We start from the raw sequence: 13,951 nt of genomic DNA, 5'->3' as shown, positions 1-13,951 counted from the left end.
ATAATGTATTGCGAATACATAGAAAGAAGGATCCTTTATCGTATGATTATATGATAGCGGAACAAACACTGGTAGCAGTTACTTCTGTAAAATATCTGGGAGTATCCGTGCGGAACGATTTGAAGTGGAATGATCATAAAAAATAATTGTTGGTATGGCGGGTACCAGGTTGAGATTCATTGGGAGAGTCCTTAGAAAATGTAGTCCATCAACAAAGGAGGTCGCTTACAAAACACTCGTTCGACCTATACTTGAGTATTGCTCATCAGTGTGGGATCCGTACCAGATCGGGTTGACGGAGGAGATAGAGAAGATCCAAAGAAGAGCGGCGCGTTTCGTCACAGGGTTATTTAGAAACCGTGATAGCGTTACGGAGATATTTAGCAAACTCAAGTTGCAGGCTCTGCAAGAGAGGCACTCTGCATCGCGGTGTAGCTTGCTCGCCAGGTTTTGAGAGGGTGCCTTTCTGGAAGAGGTATCGAATATATTGCTTCCCTCTATTTATACCTCCCGAGGAGATCACGAATGTACAATTAGAGAGATTCGAGCGCGCACGGAGGCTTTCAGACAGTCGTTTTTCCCGCGAACCATAGGCGACTGGAACAGAAAAGGGAGGTAATGACAGTGGCACGTAAAGTGCCCTCCGTCACACACCGCTGGGTGGCTTGCGGAGTATAAATGTAGATGTAGATGTAGATGTGTGCTATACACTCAGCTTTCTGCACCAAAGTAAAAGTCTATGTTACAGTATCCTTAGCAAATGCCAGGTTATGACACTGCGTACCGACGCCATCGTTTGGAAATGTAATTAGTATGGAGTCTGATACTGGACTGTTATTGAATATGGAAAAAAGGCTTTCCTCGGATCTACATACGGTTATGGTCCACTTTGCTTTGACCACTTCACCGCAATCCCACACCTGCACGTTGAAGACGGAGTAGCTGTGCAACACTATCAGTTCAGTAGAAAAAGTTTGTCTTACCTTTACTGTAATTATCTTAAGCAGAGGGAACATAGCAATAAGTCACGACATTGAAATATGTGCGATTTTAGTCCTATTATATCGATATTTTGTTTTTGTGCGTTACGAAAGTTCCTCTCAAGGACGTTGAATAGGTGATCACTGAAAAGTCTCTCGTGGTAAGACGCGCAGTTTTGCATGCAAATGGCTCATATCATTGTTTTTGGGATGAACAATTTACACTGTGAACTCATTTTCCTACAGTTCTGCGAGTTCGAGGTTACGCACTTCCCTTGTCGGTAGGAGTCGGAACCTGAAGAGCAATTCTGAAGAAATTTTTGGAACAATCATCCTGTAATCGACCTATTTCGTGCATGAACAACATTTTCTCAGCATTTTTCCAATAAATTTAAGTCTGGCGTCTACCTTGCACATCATTAGATTCATGTAACAGCACCATCACAAATCGCTTCGGACAGAAACTCCCAGATACTTGACGTTTATCTACGGTTCCAGCAACTGATTGCCGATCGCATAGTCAAACGAAAGCTGATTCCTTCGTCTAGTTACGCTCATTACATTACATCTATTTATAGCTCCTAATCTTTGGTTAAAATGGTTCAAATGGCTCTGAGCACTATCGGACTTAACATCTGGGGTCATTAGTCCCCTAGAACTTAGAACTTCTTAAACCTAACTAACCTAAGGACATCATACTCAGCAATGCCCGAGGCAGGATTCGAACCTGCGACCGTAGCGGTCACGCGGTTCCGGACTGTAGGCCTAGAACCGCTCGGCCACCACGGCCGCCCCTATTCTTTGTACCAGGCGTTGACAATCTGCAAGTCTCTGGGCATTTTGTAACAAATTTCTAACCATGTCGACATCCTATACACAACCGAAACGTTTGGAAACAGCCTTAACGGACTGCTGACGATACCCGCAGGGTCGTTCATATACAGGGTGGTCAGAAACAGTCCGAAAAGTTTGTAGGGGTGTTGCAGGGAAGGTTGTGCTGAGAAATGATTGTTAAGGGAAGAATTCGATACTTTGCTCCCTTTCCGAGTTAATTAGCATTGAAATTAGCCAATCTGACCCTTACGCACGCAAATTCAAATGGCCCGCCAGAGACGGTGACACGGTGTCACGAAACGCGTTCTTCGTTTGGTTTCCTAAAACCGAATGAGAGACTGATACTAAAAATTGGACATGGAACGGTAGTAAGGATCGAACCCGGCTCAAGAGCTGAGCAGTCTCCCGCGCTATCGTCTATGCTGAGAGAACAACTGACACTAGTTGTATCTGGCGGGCCGATTGAATTTGTGCTCGCAACGGCTTATTGGGCTAAGTTCCATGTTTGTTTACTCGGAAACGACGCAATGCACCAATTTTTTTTCGTACGAATTATGCCTCACCATAGCCTACCCTGCAACACCATTACAAGCTTTTCAAACTGTTTCTGACCACCCTGTATATTGTAAATAGCGCTTCTAATGATGCCTTCTCACCAACAGGGAAACATCACGATCTTGACCTGATATTTAAAAGAGAAAAAAGCACCGTTGTCAGCCATCAGCACCAGAAATCGATCCCGCGTGGGTATTTGAGCCATAATTTCGATGTACGTATTTACTTGGCCCACACAGGTTGTTTGCACTCGATACGCCTCACTGCAGCCGCCTAACGTCCGAGCTCAAAGAACACAGTGGAGTGAGTAAGAATTTTTTAAATTACTGTTTTGACATTGGTAACATGGTTTGTTCGTTGTGTCAAAGGGCGCGATTTCTGAGATGTAACCTGCGCCAAATATCGCTTTGCTTTGAACATTTTTATGTTGCGATTCACAAATGCAGTGTAAATGAACGAAACCAATTTGTGTGTCATTAAAGAAATAGCATAACGCTATTTCACTGTTAACGCCGCTGTTTTGTGTTATTTTCCTTAGAGTTTAAAACTGGCACTGTCAAAGTGAAGTACATTTGCAGGAAATGCACTGTTCTTCAACGTGACTGCCGCGATTAAAATGTAAATCGAAAATCATTAACTATATTTAATAACAATTTTTCATGCTTAGGTTTAATTACTTTGATTTTGAGGCGTACATATAGGTGCTCAATATGAATACGATAATATTAGTGAAACAAGATCCAAGCTATATGTGGGTGAGGTCAACATATTACGTCTCGTACTACTTACATATTTTACCAAATAACAACGTGTTCTCGAGTAAGATATCAAAACACGTTGGGAAGATGTATCCGTCACCCGCCTCTCTCTCCACGCCTTTAACATCCCACGAATAGAAAGGCTCTGTTTGACACACCGCTGTATAGTGCTTCGCTGTTGGGCATTAGGCGGCTGCAGCGAGGCGGAGCGAGTGACAAACAACCTGTGCCTGCCAAAGTTTAAAATCTATACTTTCAGAAGGCCGTAACTGTCTACCATTAGGCTTCAATGGTTTGGCCACATTAAGAGAATGGAACCAGAAACACTTCCAAGAAGACTCCTGGAACTGACAGGATCTGGACGAAGGCCAATCGGAAGACCACGAACAAGATACAGTGGTCAGGTGAAGGATGATCTAAAACAAAGAGGGCAGCAGTGGAATGAGATGCTGAATGATAGACTGTGGGAGAAAAGAGAAGCTTTAAGAGGGCCTGCGAAAGACCTGCATAAGGAGAAACGTTGCGGGAAGGAGAAGATGATTCTTCTGGATACAAAACACATTTTAACGTGCCCCTATTCACCTCAGAGACTATTAAACAGAAAAATAATTAGTTTAACATAGCTGTTTCTATTCACCAATACTGAGCGAGGTAGCGCAGTGGTTAGCACACTGGACTCGCATTCGGAAGGACGGCGGTTCAATCCTGCGTCCAGCCATTCTGATTTAGGTTTTCCGTGATTTCCCTAGATCACACCAGGAAAATGCCGGGATGGTTCCTTTGAAATGGCAAGGCCAATTTCCTTCACCAGCCTTCCCTAATCCTAGCTTGTGCTCCGTCTCTAATGACCTCATTGTCGACGGGGCGTAAAACAATCATCTCCTCCTCCTCTTCTATTCACCAATCTCTGCTGGTATATAGAAACACCAAATTTTTATTTTCTACGTTATAAACGCATGGGCTAGGTCCCAAATCTTACCATAAGTTTAAAGTTAATCACAATACCTGTATTCCCATATAATCTGATTTTCGTATTTCTTTTTTAAAAAATTTTAAAGTTGATAACTGTTTTATTCAGCCCATTTTACGGTATTCTACGGCCGCAACATCAATGAGTCACCATTGTAATCAGTCAATTCTTACAAAAACATTGATGTAACAATTTATAGAGATACGAAACAGAATGATCACATAGGCTCAGTTGTAGTTAAGAGACGTTCCAGACCTCAGTTCATTGGCAGGACACTGGGAAAACACAGCCAGTCTACGAATGAGACTGCTTACAAGTTCCATGCTATACCAAACCATGACTAATAAGGAATGCTGAACATATACGAGATAGTGTGACAAGTTGTCACGGGTTAGCTTGACGCGCAAGATTGCTCCAAAACCTGAACTACAACACTCGATCATAGACGCTAATTACCCCACGAAAGCCTAATTACAAGCGTTCAATAATCAGTGTTAAATGAAGAATCTAGAGATATGCTTAGTCCCCTACGAACCGCTCCCATGGGGACCACCAAGACAAGATTTGTCTAATTATAGCGCGCTCAGAGCATTTAAGTAATCATTCTTCCAGGACTCCAGACACCGATTGGAACAGGAGGAATTCCTAAAATGTGGTACCATGCTATGTATCCCGCTATGCATTTCACATTGCATTGCAGAGTATGGCTGAAGACGTAGATCTGTTCGGATATTCCGTACGCGTGTGCGGCGGTTCTCGATGTCAAGAAACACAATGTTAATCTGAATTCTGCAATCTATTGCCTTTCGGATATTGCGATGATACAATGTCTACTCTGCAATTCACACTGACGTGTTTGACAGAGGGTTCATAGAGCCTCTTATTGCTCGACCGTTCCACTCTTGCGTAGCTCGTGGGGAAAATTGACACCTAAATCTTTCCGTAAGAGTTTTTTCTCTTATTTTATTACGATGGTCATTCCTCGCTGTATAGATGCGAAGTACGAAAATATTTTTGCATTCGGAGGGAAATTTTGGTGACTGAAATTTCACAGACATTTATTCTTATGTAGGTGGGAGTCAACCAGTAATATCTTCATTCGCAGGAGAAAGTTGGTGATTGAAATTTCGTAAAAATATCCCACCGCAGTGAAAAATGCCTTTGTTTTTGTGACTGCCACCCTAACTCGTGTATCATATCCGTGTTACTTGCACCCCTTATTCGAGATAATACAAAACGAGCTGCCTTTAATTAAATTTTTTGAGTGTCGTCTGTCAGTCCTCTCTGGTGAGGATCCCATATTGTGGGGAACAAGAGTACGGATAAGCATAGAGTAGGTAGCCTCTCTAGTACATTTTTTTACATCTTCTAAGTCTTCTGAAAATAAAATGCAGTATTTGTTTCGCCTGTCCTATAACATTTTCCATGTGATGAATCAAATTATAAGTTGTTCGATATTGTACGCCACAGGTATTCTTTTTTTCCCGCCAATTTATTGGCTTCCGCGAAGTGCCCATTCAGCAAACTCAACAGGGGAATGTCAATTACGACGAGACGAACTTAAGGACGACACAACACGCAGTCCCTGAGCGGAGAAAATCTGTGGCCCGGCCGGGAAAGTAAAAAAAAAATAATAAAGATAATAAAAAATAAATTAATAAAAATAATTCGTTGGGAATTCGCCACTCTGAGCGCGCAACTACCGAGGCGGACATCAAAGTATTTAGCTTAATCGAACTTTGTGTGATTCCTCGTGTAATCGAAATTTAACGAACTTTTTTTTAGTACTCATATTTAAGACTTCACATTTTTACTTATTTAGGGTCATTTGCCACTTCAATACCATATAGATATCTTGAGTAAATTATTTTGCAACTTGTTTTAATACTTTAGCGACTTTACTAGGCGGTAAACGACAGGATCATCTGTAAACAAGGTACGAGGTTTGCTGTGTTTGTCTCCTACGTCGTTTATACAGAATAAGAGCAGCAAAAGGGCTATGACGCTTCCTTTTGGAACCCCAAATATCACTTCTATTTCACTAGATGACTTCTCGACCGTTACTACCAACTGTGACCTCTGCTACAGGAAATCACGAATCCAGACGCGCAACTGATATGAACATAGTGATGCAATTTTATTACATGCCTCCTATGGAGAACGGTACAAACAGAGTTCTGGAAATACAGAAATATGGAACAAATTTGAGGTCCCCTGTTCACGGCACGATTCTCCACTTTATCCATTTGAACAAAACACAAGCCGGCCGGTGTGGCCGAGCGGTTCTAGGCGCTTCAGTCTGGAACCGCGAGACAGCTACGGTCGCAGGTTCGAATCCTGCTTCGGGCATGGATGTGTGTTATGTCCTTAGGTTAGTTAGGATTAAGTAGTTCTAGGGGACTGATGGCCTCAGATGTTAAGTCCCATAGTGCTCAGAGCCATTTGACGCATTTTGAACAAAACACACCCACCATCGTTGTCTTAGGGAACCACATAAACAAAACCAAGCCACATGATGTTTACACTCAAGTTACATCGTTACTCAACATGCGAAATTGGAAATTTGTGGTAAGGTCTTATGGGACCAAACTGCTGAGGTCATCGGTCCCTGAGCTTACACACTATTTAGTCTAGCTTGAACTAACTTACGCTAAGGACAACACACACACCCATGCCCGAGGGGAGGACTCGAACCTCCGACGGACGCAGCAGCGTGGACCGTGACAAGGCGCCTCAGACCACGCGGCTGCTCAGCATGTACCAATATAACACAAAATTAATAATTCTAGTAAAATTGTTGCCAGAGGTTCAATTCCTTGGGCGTGTGTGTGTGTGTGTGTGTGTGTGTGTGTGTGTTGGTCTTAGCATAAGTTAGTTTCAGTTAGTTAAGTAGTGTGTCTAGGGAGCGATGACCTAAGCAGTTTGGTCCCTTAGGAGTTCACACACATTTGAACATTTGCACTTTTGAAATCGTCGCTATCCCTGTGCGAGGGAGAGAAATTTTTTCCTCACGCTTGTGATAAACAAATAGAAATGAATTTTAAAATATAATTTTTGTGGGGGCGGCAGCCTCAAGGTTCAACAATGGTTCAAATGGCTCTGAGCACTATGGGACTTAACATCTGTGGCCATCAGTCCCCTAGAACTTAGAACTACTTAAACCTAACTAAGCTAAGGACATCACACACATCCATGCCGAGGCAGGATTCGAACCTGCGACCGAAGCGGTCGTGCGGTTCCAGACTGAAGCGCCTAGAACCGCACGGACACACTGGCCGGCCCAGCCTCAAGGTATTTTGAGAATTAAAATACAGTCGAAGTATGCTGTAATCTGTTAATTATCTGTGCAATTAGCCAATTTTAACCGTTGTTCCGAGTAAAGCTTAAAGCACGCATTTGAAAATGACTCACGGTTGAAATTGGCTAATTGTACGGCTGATAAACAGACTACTGCCTATTTGGACCATGTTTTTTTTTCTCAAAACAGAAATGATGAGGGAAGAAGCAGGCTAGACGCGGAAGGACACCAACTGGAGGCGCTACGTACCAACAACAGCGTCGTGGAAGTCGAGCTGTGGCGCGGCGGTGGCGGCGGCGGCAGCGGCAGCGGCCAGGGGCAGAAGCAGCAGCGAGAGCGACAGCGCGGACGGCATGGTGCAGGCAGCTGCGGCTGGCGGCGAACCGCGCCTTAAGTATCCGCCCGGCGCCCAAGGACACGGCTGAGTCACCGCGCGACACCAATACGCCCACCTCTGCAACGCCGAGGCTGCTGCTGGTGCCCCGTGTCAGTCTGCCCGTACGTCAGCCGCGCGTTGTTTCCTCTCGCCAATACTGACCTCAGTCAAGAGGTGCGGAGAGAGTCTGTCTCGGTGGGAAATACGCGGCAGCGAGTGAGAGAGAAAACGTATGACGGTGATTCGCGCAGCAACAGAAGGCACGGGACAGGGGGGTCGGTCTTTCAGTAACACCAGCGAATCCACAGTTGTTTAACACTCAGAGGACTGGCTTTAGAGAACTACCTGGAAGGACCGATAACGGCCATTTAGAGCGGTTATGTTATCTTTCTTTTCTCCAGTTTTCCGTATTAAAATATCACTTGTGTTTTATCTTACCTTACCAATGCGCATCCTTAAATTTTTCTGTAGAAAATATATATAGAAAAAAAGCACTCCGTCTTCAGGCCATGAGTGGCCTACCGGGACCATCCGACCGCCGTGTCATCCTCAGTTGAGGCTGCGAATAGGAGGAGCGAGGGGTCAGCACACCGCTCTCCTGGTCGTTATGATGGTATTCTTGACCAAAGCCGCTACTATTCGGTCGAGTAGCTCCTCAATTGGCATCACGAGGCTGAGTGCATCCCATATATAGAAAAAAAGGATCGACATAAAGAATGCGTCGTAAATACAATTTTCATTGAAATTAAACTCTGGTACTAAACTTACAAATGCAAATAAGCGTATAAAAATAAAATAACATTTTTTCTCTGTGTAACTTTTTCTAGGTCAAAGCCACAGTCATGCCACAAACGTAGAATGAGATGACAATAGGCATGGGATAACGAATACACATACACTTTGTGATCAAAAGTATCCGGACACACCACAAAACATACGTTTTTCATATTAGCTGAATTGTGCTGCCACCTCCTGCCAGGTACTCCATATCAGCGATCTCAATAGTCATAAGACATCGTGAGAAAGCAGAATGGGGCACTCCGCGGAACTCACGGACTTCGAACGTGGTCACGTGATTGAATGTCACTTGTGTCATAGGTATCTACGCAAGACTTCCACACTCCTAAACATCCCTAGGACCACTATTTCCGATGTGATAGTGAAATGGAAACCTGAAGGGACACGTACAGCACGAAAGTGTACAGGCCGACCTCGTCTGTTGACTGACAAGAGACCGCCGACATTTGAAGAGGGTCGTAATATGTAATAGGCAGACATCTATCCAGACCATCACACAGGAATTCCAAACTGCATAAGGATCCACTGCAAGTACTGTGGCAGTTAGGCGGGACGAGTGAAAACTTGGATTTCATAGTCGAGCGGCTGCTCATAAGCCACACATCATGCCGGTAAATACCAAGTGACGCCTCGCTTCGTCTAACGAGCGTAAACATTGGTCCATTGAACAGTGGAAAAACGCTGTGTGGAGTGACGAATCACGGTACACAATGTGGCGATCCGATGTCAGGGTTTAGGCATGTGCGAATGCCCGGTGAACGTCATCTGCCAGCGTGTGTAGTGCGAACAGCAAAATTCGGAGGCGGTGGCATGTTTTTTTTATGGAGGGGGCTTGCACCCCTTGTTGTTTTCTTGGCACTATCACATCACAGGCCTACATTAATGTTTTAAGCACCTTCTTGTTTCCAACTGTTGAAGAGCATTCGGGGATGGCGATTCCATCTTTCACCATGATCAAGCACCTGTTCACGATGCACGGCCAGTGGCGGAGTGGTTACACGACAATAAGATCCCTGTAATGGACTGGCTTGCACAGAGTCTTGACCTGAATCCTACACAACAGCTTGGGGATATTTTGGAACGCCGACTTCCTGTCAGGCCTCACCGACCAACATCGATACCTCCCCTCAGTGCAGCACTCCGTGAAGAATGGGCAGCCATTCCCCAAAAGACCTTCCAGCGCCTGACTGAACGTATGCCCGCGAGCGTGGAAGCTGTCATCAAGGATAAGGGTGGGGCAACACAATATTGAATTCCAGCATTACAGATGGAGGGCGCCACGAACTTGTAAGTCATTTTCAGTCAGGTATTCGGATACTTTTGATCACACAGTGTGTATAGATGGCGCTAGTATCGCGTACACAAGATATAAAACGGCTGTGCATTGGTGGATCTGTCATTTGTAGTAAGGTGATTTATGTGATAAGCTTTCCGACGTGATAATGGCTACACGACGGAATTTACAGACTTTGAATGCGGAATAGTAGGTAGAGCTAGACACAAGGAAAAGTCCATTTCGGAAATCGTTAGAGAATTCAATATTTCGATATCCACAATGTCAAGAGTGCACCGAGAATACCAGAGTCCAGGCATTACTTCTCACCACGAACAACGCAGTAGCCTGCGGCCTTCACTTAACGTCCGAGAGCAGCTGCTTTTGCGTAGAGTTGTCAGAGCTCACAGACAAGCAACACCGAGTGAAGTGATGAATTAAGCTGTTAAGTCCCATAGTGTTCAGAGCCATTTTGAACCGAGTGAAATAACCGCACAAATCAATATAGGACGTACGACGAACGTATGCGTTAGGACAGTGCCGTGGAATTTGGCGTTAATGGGCTATGGCAGCAGACTACCGAAGCAAGTGCCTTGGCCTGCAGCACCTCGCCTGGACTCGTGACCGTTTCAGTTGGACACTAGACGACTGGAAAACCGAGGCCTGGGCAAATGTGTCTCGGTTTCAGTTGGTAAGAGCTGATGGTAGAGTTTGAGTGTGGTGCAGACCCCACGAAGCCATGGACCAGGTTGTCAACAAGGCACTGAGCAAGCTGCTGGTTGCACCCTAATGGTGTGGGCTGTGTTTACATGGTATGAAGTAGGTAATTTTGGAAATATGTGGTAAGGACTATGGGACCAAACTGCTGAGGTCATCGGTCCCTAGGCTTATACACTAATTAATGTAACTTAACCTAACTTACGCTAAGGGCGACACACACATTCAAGCCCGAGGGACGACTCGAACAGCCGACGGGGCGAGCCGCGCGGACCGTGACGAGACGCCATATACCGTGCGGCTACCCTTCGCAGTGAACTAGGTCCTCTGGATGTTCGGCTACCTGGAGACCATTTTCAGCCATTCGTGGACTTCATGTTCCCAAACGAGGATGTTATTTTTATGGATGACAAGGCGTCATGTCAAGGGCCACAATTACTAGCGATTGGTTTGAAGAACATTCTGGACATTTCGAGGGAATGATTTGGCCACCCATTGAAGAGTTATGGGACATAATTGAGAGGTCAGTTGGTGCACAAAATCCGGCATTGGCAACACTTTCGTAATTATGGACGGCTATAGAGGCAGCATGGGCTCACAGGGGATTTGCAAAGACTTGTTGAGTCCATGTCACGTCCAGTTAGTGCACTACGTAGGGCAAAAGTAGGTCAGACACGATATTAGGTTGTATCCCGTGATTTCTGTCGCCTCAGTGTGTATTTCGTTGAAGAAAACAGTTTCGAAGTAAAGAATACATGCTAAATACAATATTCATTGAAACTAAACTTTGATACTGAACTTACTAATGCAAATAAACATATGATTATAAAACAACTTTTTTATCTCTATGAGTCGATCTCACTCAAGGCCCAGGCAGGTCATAAACATATATTTATCAGGAAACAAAAACAAAAGTGGACATAAACTGCTGTCACAATTACGAGAAAATAACATTGTTGTTCTCTATGACACGTTTTCAATCAAAGCCACCATCTTTATCAAAACACTTTGCACACACGTACTGAAAACCTCCAACTCATAGATCACACGCCAGTTTCTTGCACTGCAAACATAGGTTTTTAGCTTTGTTGAACTTTTGCATCCTCCTATCTGGCAGGTCTTCCGTCCCAGTACCTTGCATATTTCAGAGGTCGCAATGATTGTATAAACAGGTCCTTTCCTTGATTGCATATACGCAGAGAAGAATTCACCTGCTAATCTGAAAAGAAACATTCTCCAGGTAAATTTTGCCCCTGTTGTCTCTCTGTAAAGGATCCTACCACAGATTAAAGAAACGTGCATAGGCCGCCTGTGGCAGCTAAATTTGACAGTGTGCAGACGAGGCATACGGTCCAGAATATCAACTTATCAGTTCCAAACTTTGTGGACTTGAAGAAGCTCATCTGAAAGAAAACATCGACGCAGCATAATAATCAGGAGCGCCAAACTTCTGCAAAGCACAGCAACGCATTGACAGAGACCAACAACTGAAGTATGTCCACTGTTCCACTAAATAAAGTAAAATCGAAGGAAAAAGATGGAACGAGATCACAAGAAAGAAAGAAAATAAACTAAGTGGATGTAATAATCCATTATTGCGTCTTTAGAGACATGAAACGTAAAAAATGTCACACCGGTCAAAATGACCGGCAGTGGTTCTTTAAGGTAAAAATTTTATAATTCGTTTAGTTTTTGTAATAAATGTTTCCCTTCTACAGAAATTAGAAAGCACCAAAGTACATTAAAAGTCATGAAATGCAAGCCCCTTTAAATTAAAACGTATGCTGTTCATTAAACGTTAAACAACGCTCACTTACTTTATAAAGGAGTGTTAAATATTTGACGGAAAGCATGTAAGCGAGTAAAGTTTAGAAAAGGTTTGAAATTATGCTTAGTTGGAAGTCGGTAAGTGCTCTCAGTATTAAATACTGAATGAATATAGTCTGGGTAATTTGCGCTCCATTGTAAGCAAAAGCAAGTTTTCCAAGCATCTCAGTGTTTATGATATTACATCTCCCTAACTATGTGTCGTACATTGGTATAATTTTGCAGGTAGATTCAGTGATATATGAAGATAATATGTACGAAGTGTACTGCGAATAGAGTTTGAAGTAAACAAATAATAAATTAAAACGTTGCGCCTGACGTGAAGTTTTACAGCTCTCTGTTTTAACCAGAAGTTAGTTTTTCGTGCATCTAAATGTCTATGATGTCATACACAAACAAGCTAAAACATTATGACCACTGCCCTCAGTGACGTTGGATGCCGCTTGGTGCCGTTGCGGGGACGTGACGCTGTAGCAGAGGTATGTAAGGGGACCAGACACAGAGGGGGTTCACCCTAGCGAAGATATGGGCTGCAAATGAGGAAATCCGTTGAGATAAATTACTGTGACAAAGGGTAAATTATTATTACGCAGAAACTGTGAACGAGTATCTCGTAAACGGCGAAGCCGGTCGAATGTTCACGAGATACAGTCGTGAGCATCTACGGAAATAGATAGGACAGTGAAACTACCACTAGGCTCTAAATGGCTGGACGTCCACGACTCTTCACAGAATGTGGGGTTCGGAGGCTTGTCTTCTCTTTAAAGCAGGATAGATAGTGATCTGTGTCATCTCTGCCGGAAGAGCGCAATGCTGGTGCACGCACAAGTGTTTCGGAGCACACTCTCTTCGTACATTGTTTAACATGGAGCTCCGCAGCAGACCACTCCAACGTGTTCACATGTTAGTACAACAACATGGTTGCAGTGAGCACACGATCATCGGGATTCGAATGCCGATCAATGGAAATGTGTCAGCTCTTCGGGTGAATTTACATTTTTGCTACACTATGTCGATGGTCGTCTCCGCAAACGTCGTCATCAAGGTGAGCGGCGGCTCGAAGTTGCAGCCCACAACGGACGCCTGCTGGTGACAGCAGTATAATGCTGTGGGAGACATTCTTCTGCGCTTGTGGTAGTAATCGAAGACACAGTGAAAATTACTAACCATCTTCACCCTTCATACTTAATGTCTTTCCCGACAGCAATGCCATTTTTAGCAGTATAAATAGCCCTTGTCTCGGAGCCAGAACCGTGCTGTAGTGGTTTGAGGAGCATTATAGTAAACTCATCTTGATGCCTCGGCGACCAAATTTGCCTGATGTAAACCCTATGGAACCCATCTGGGTCGTTATGGGTGCCATCTTCGCGTTCGCAAATCAGCAGTGCGTTATTTGCGCGAATTACATGACCTATGTGTAGACATATAATGGCACATATTTCCAAAAGCCTACCAACAAACTGTCGGATCGCTGATACGCAGGATCAGTGATGCATTTCGTTCGGAAGACGGACAAACAAGCTATGAAGCAGGTGGTCATAATGTTCTGGGTTGCCGGCCGGAGT

General features: G+C 44.2%; 1 long non-coding RNA gene across 1 annotated transcript in view; it reads right to left on the bottom strand.

The window, feature by feature from the left end:
• Nucleotides 1-7,748, bottom strand: part of LOC126298550 (uncharacterized) — a 50,754-nt gene extending 43,006 nt beyond the window's left edge. Inside the window, exon 1 of the long non-coding RNA XR_007552622.1 lies at nucleotides 7,645-7,748. This is a non-coding gene — a long non-coding RNA (uncharacterized LOC126298550). The remainder of the gene's footprint in view (nucleotides 1-7,644) is intronic.
• Between the last annotated feature and the right edge of the window lie 6,203 nt (nucleotides 7,749-13,951).

The sequence above is a fragment of the Schistocerca gregaria genome, chromosome X, assembly GCF_023897955.1.
Source record: "Schistocerca gregaria isolate iqSchGreg1 chromosome X, iqSchGreg1.2, whole genome shotgun sequence".
In the NCBI taxonomy this organism is placed as follows: Eukaryota; Metazoa; Arthropoda; class Insecta; order Orthoptera; family Acrididae; genus Schistocerca; species Schistocerca gregaria.
The sequence above is the reverse complement of the archived record's forward strand: the minus strand, read 5'-3'. Positions and strand labels throughout refer to the sequence as shown.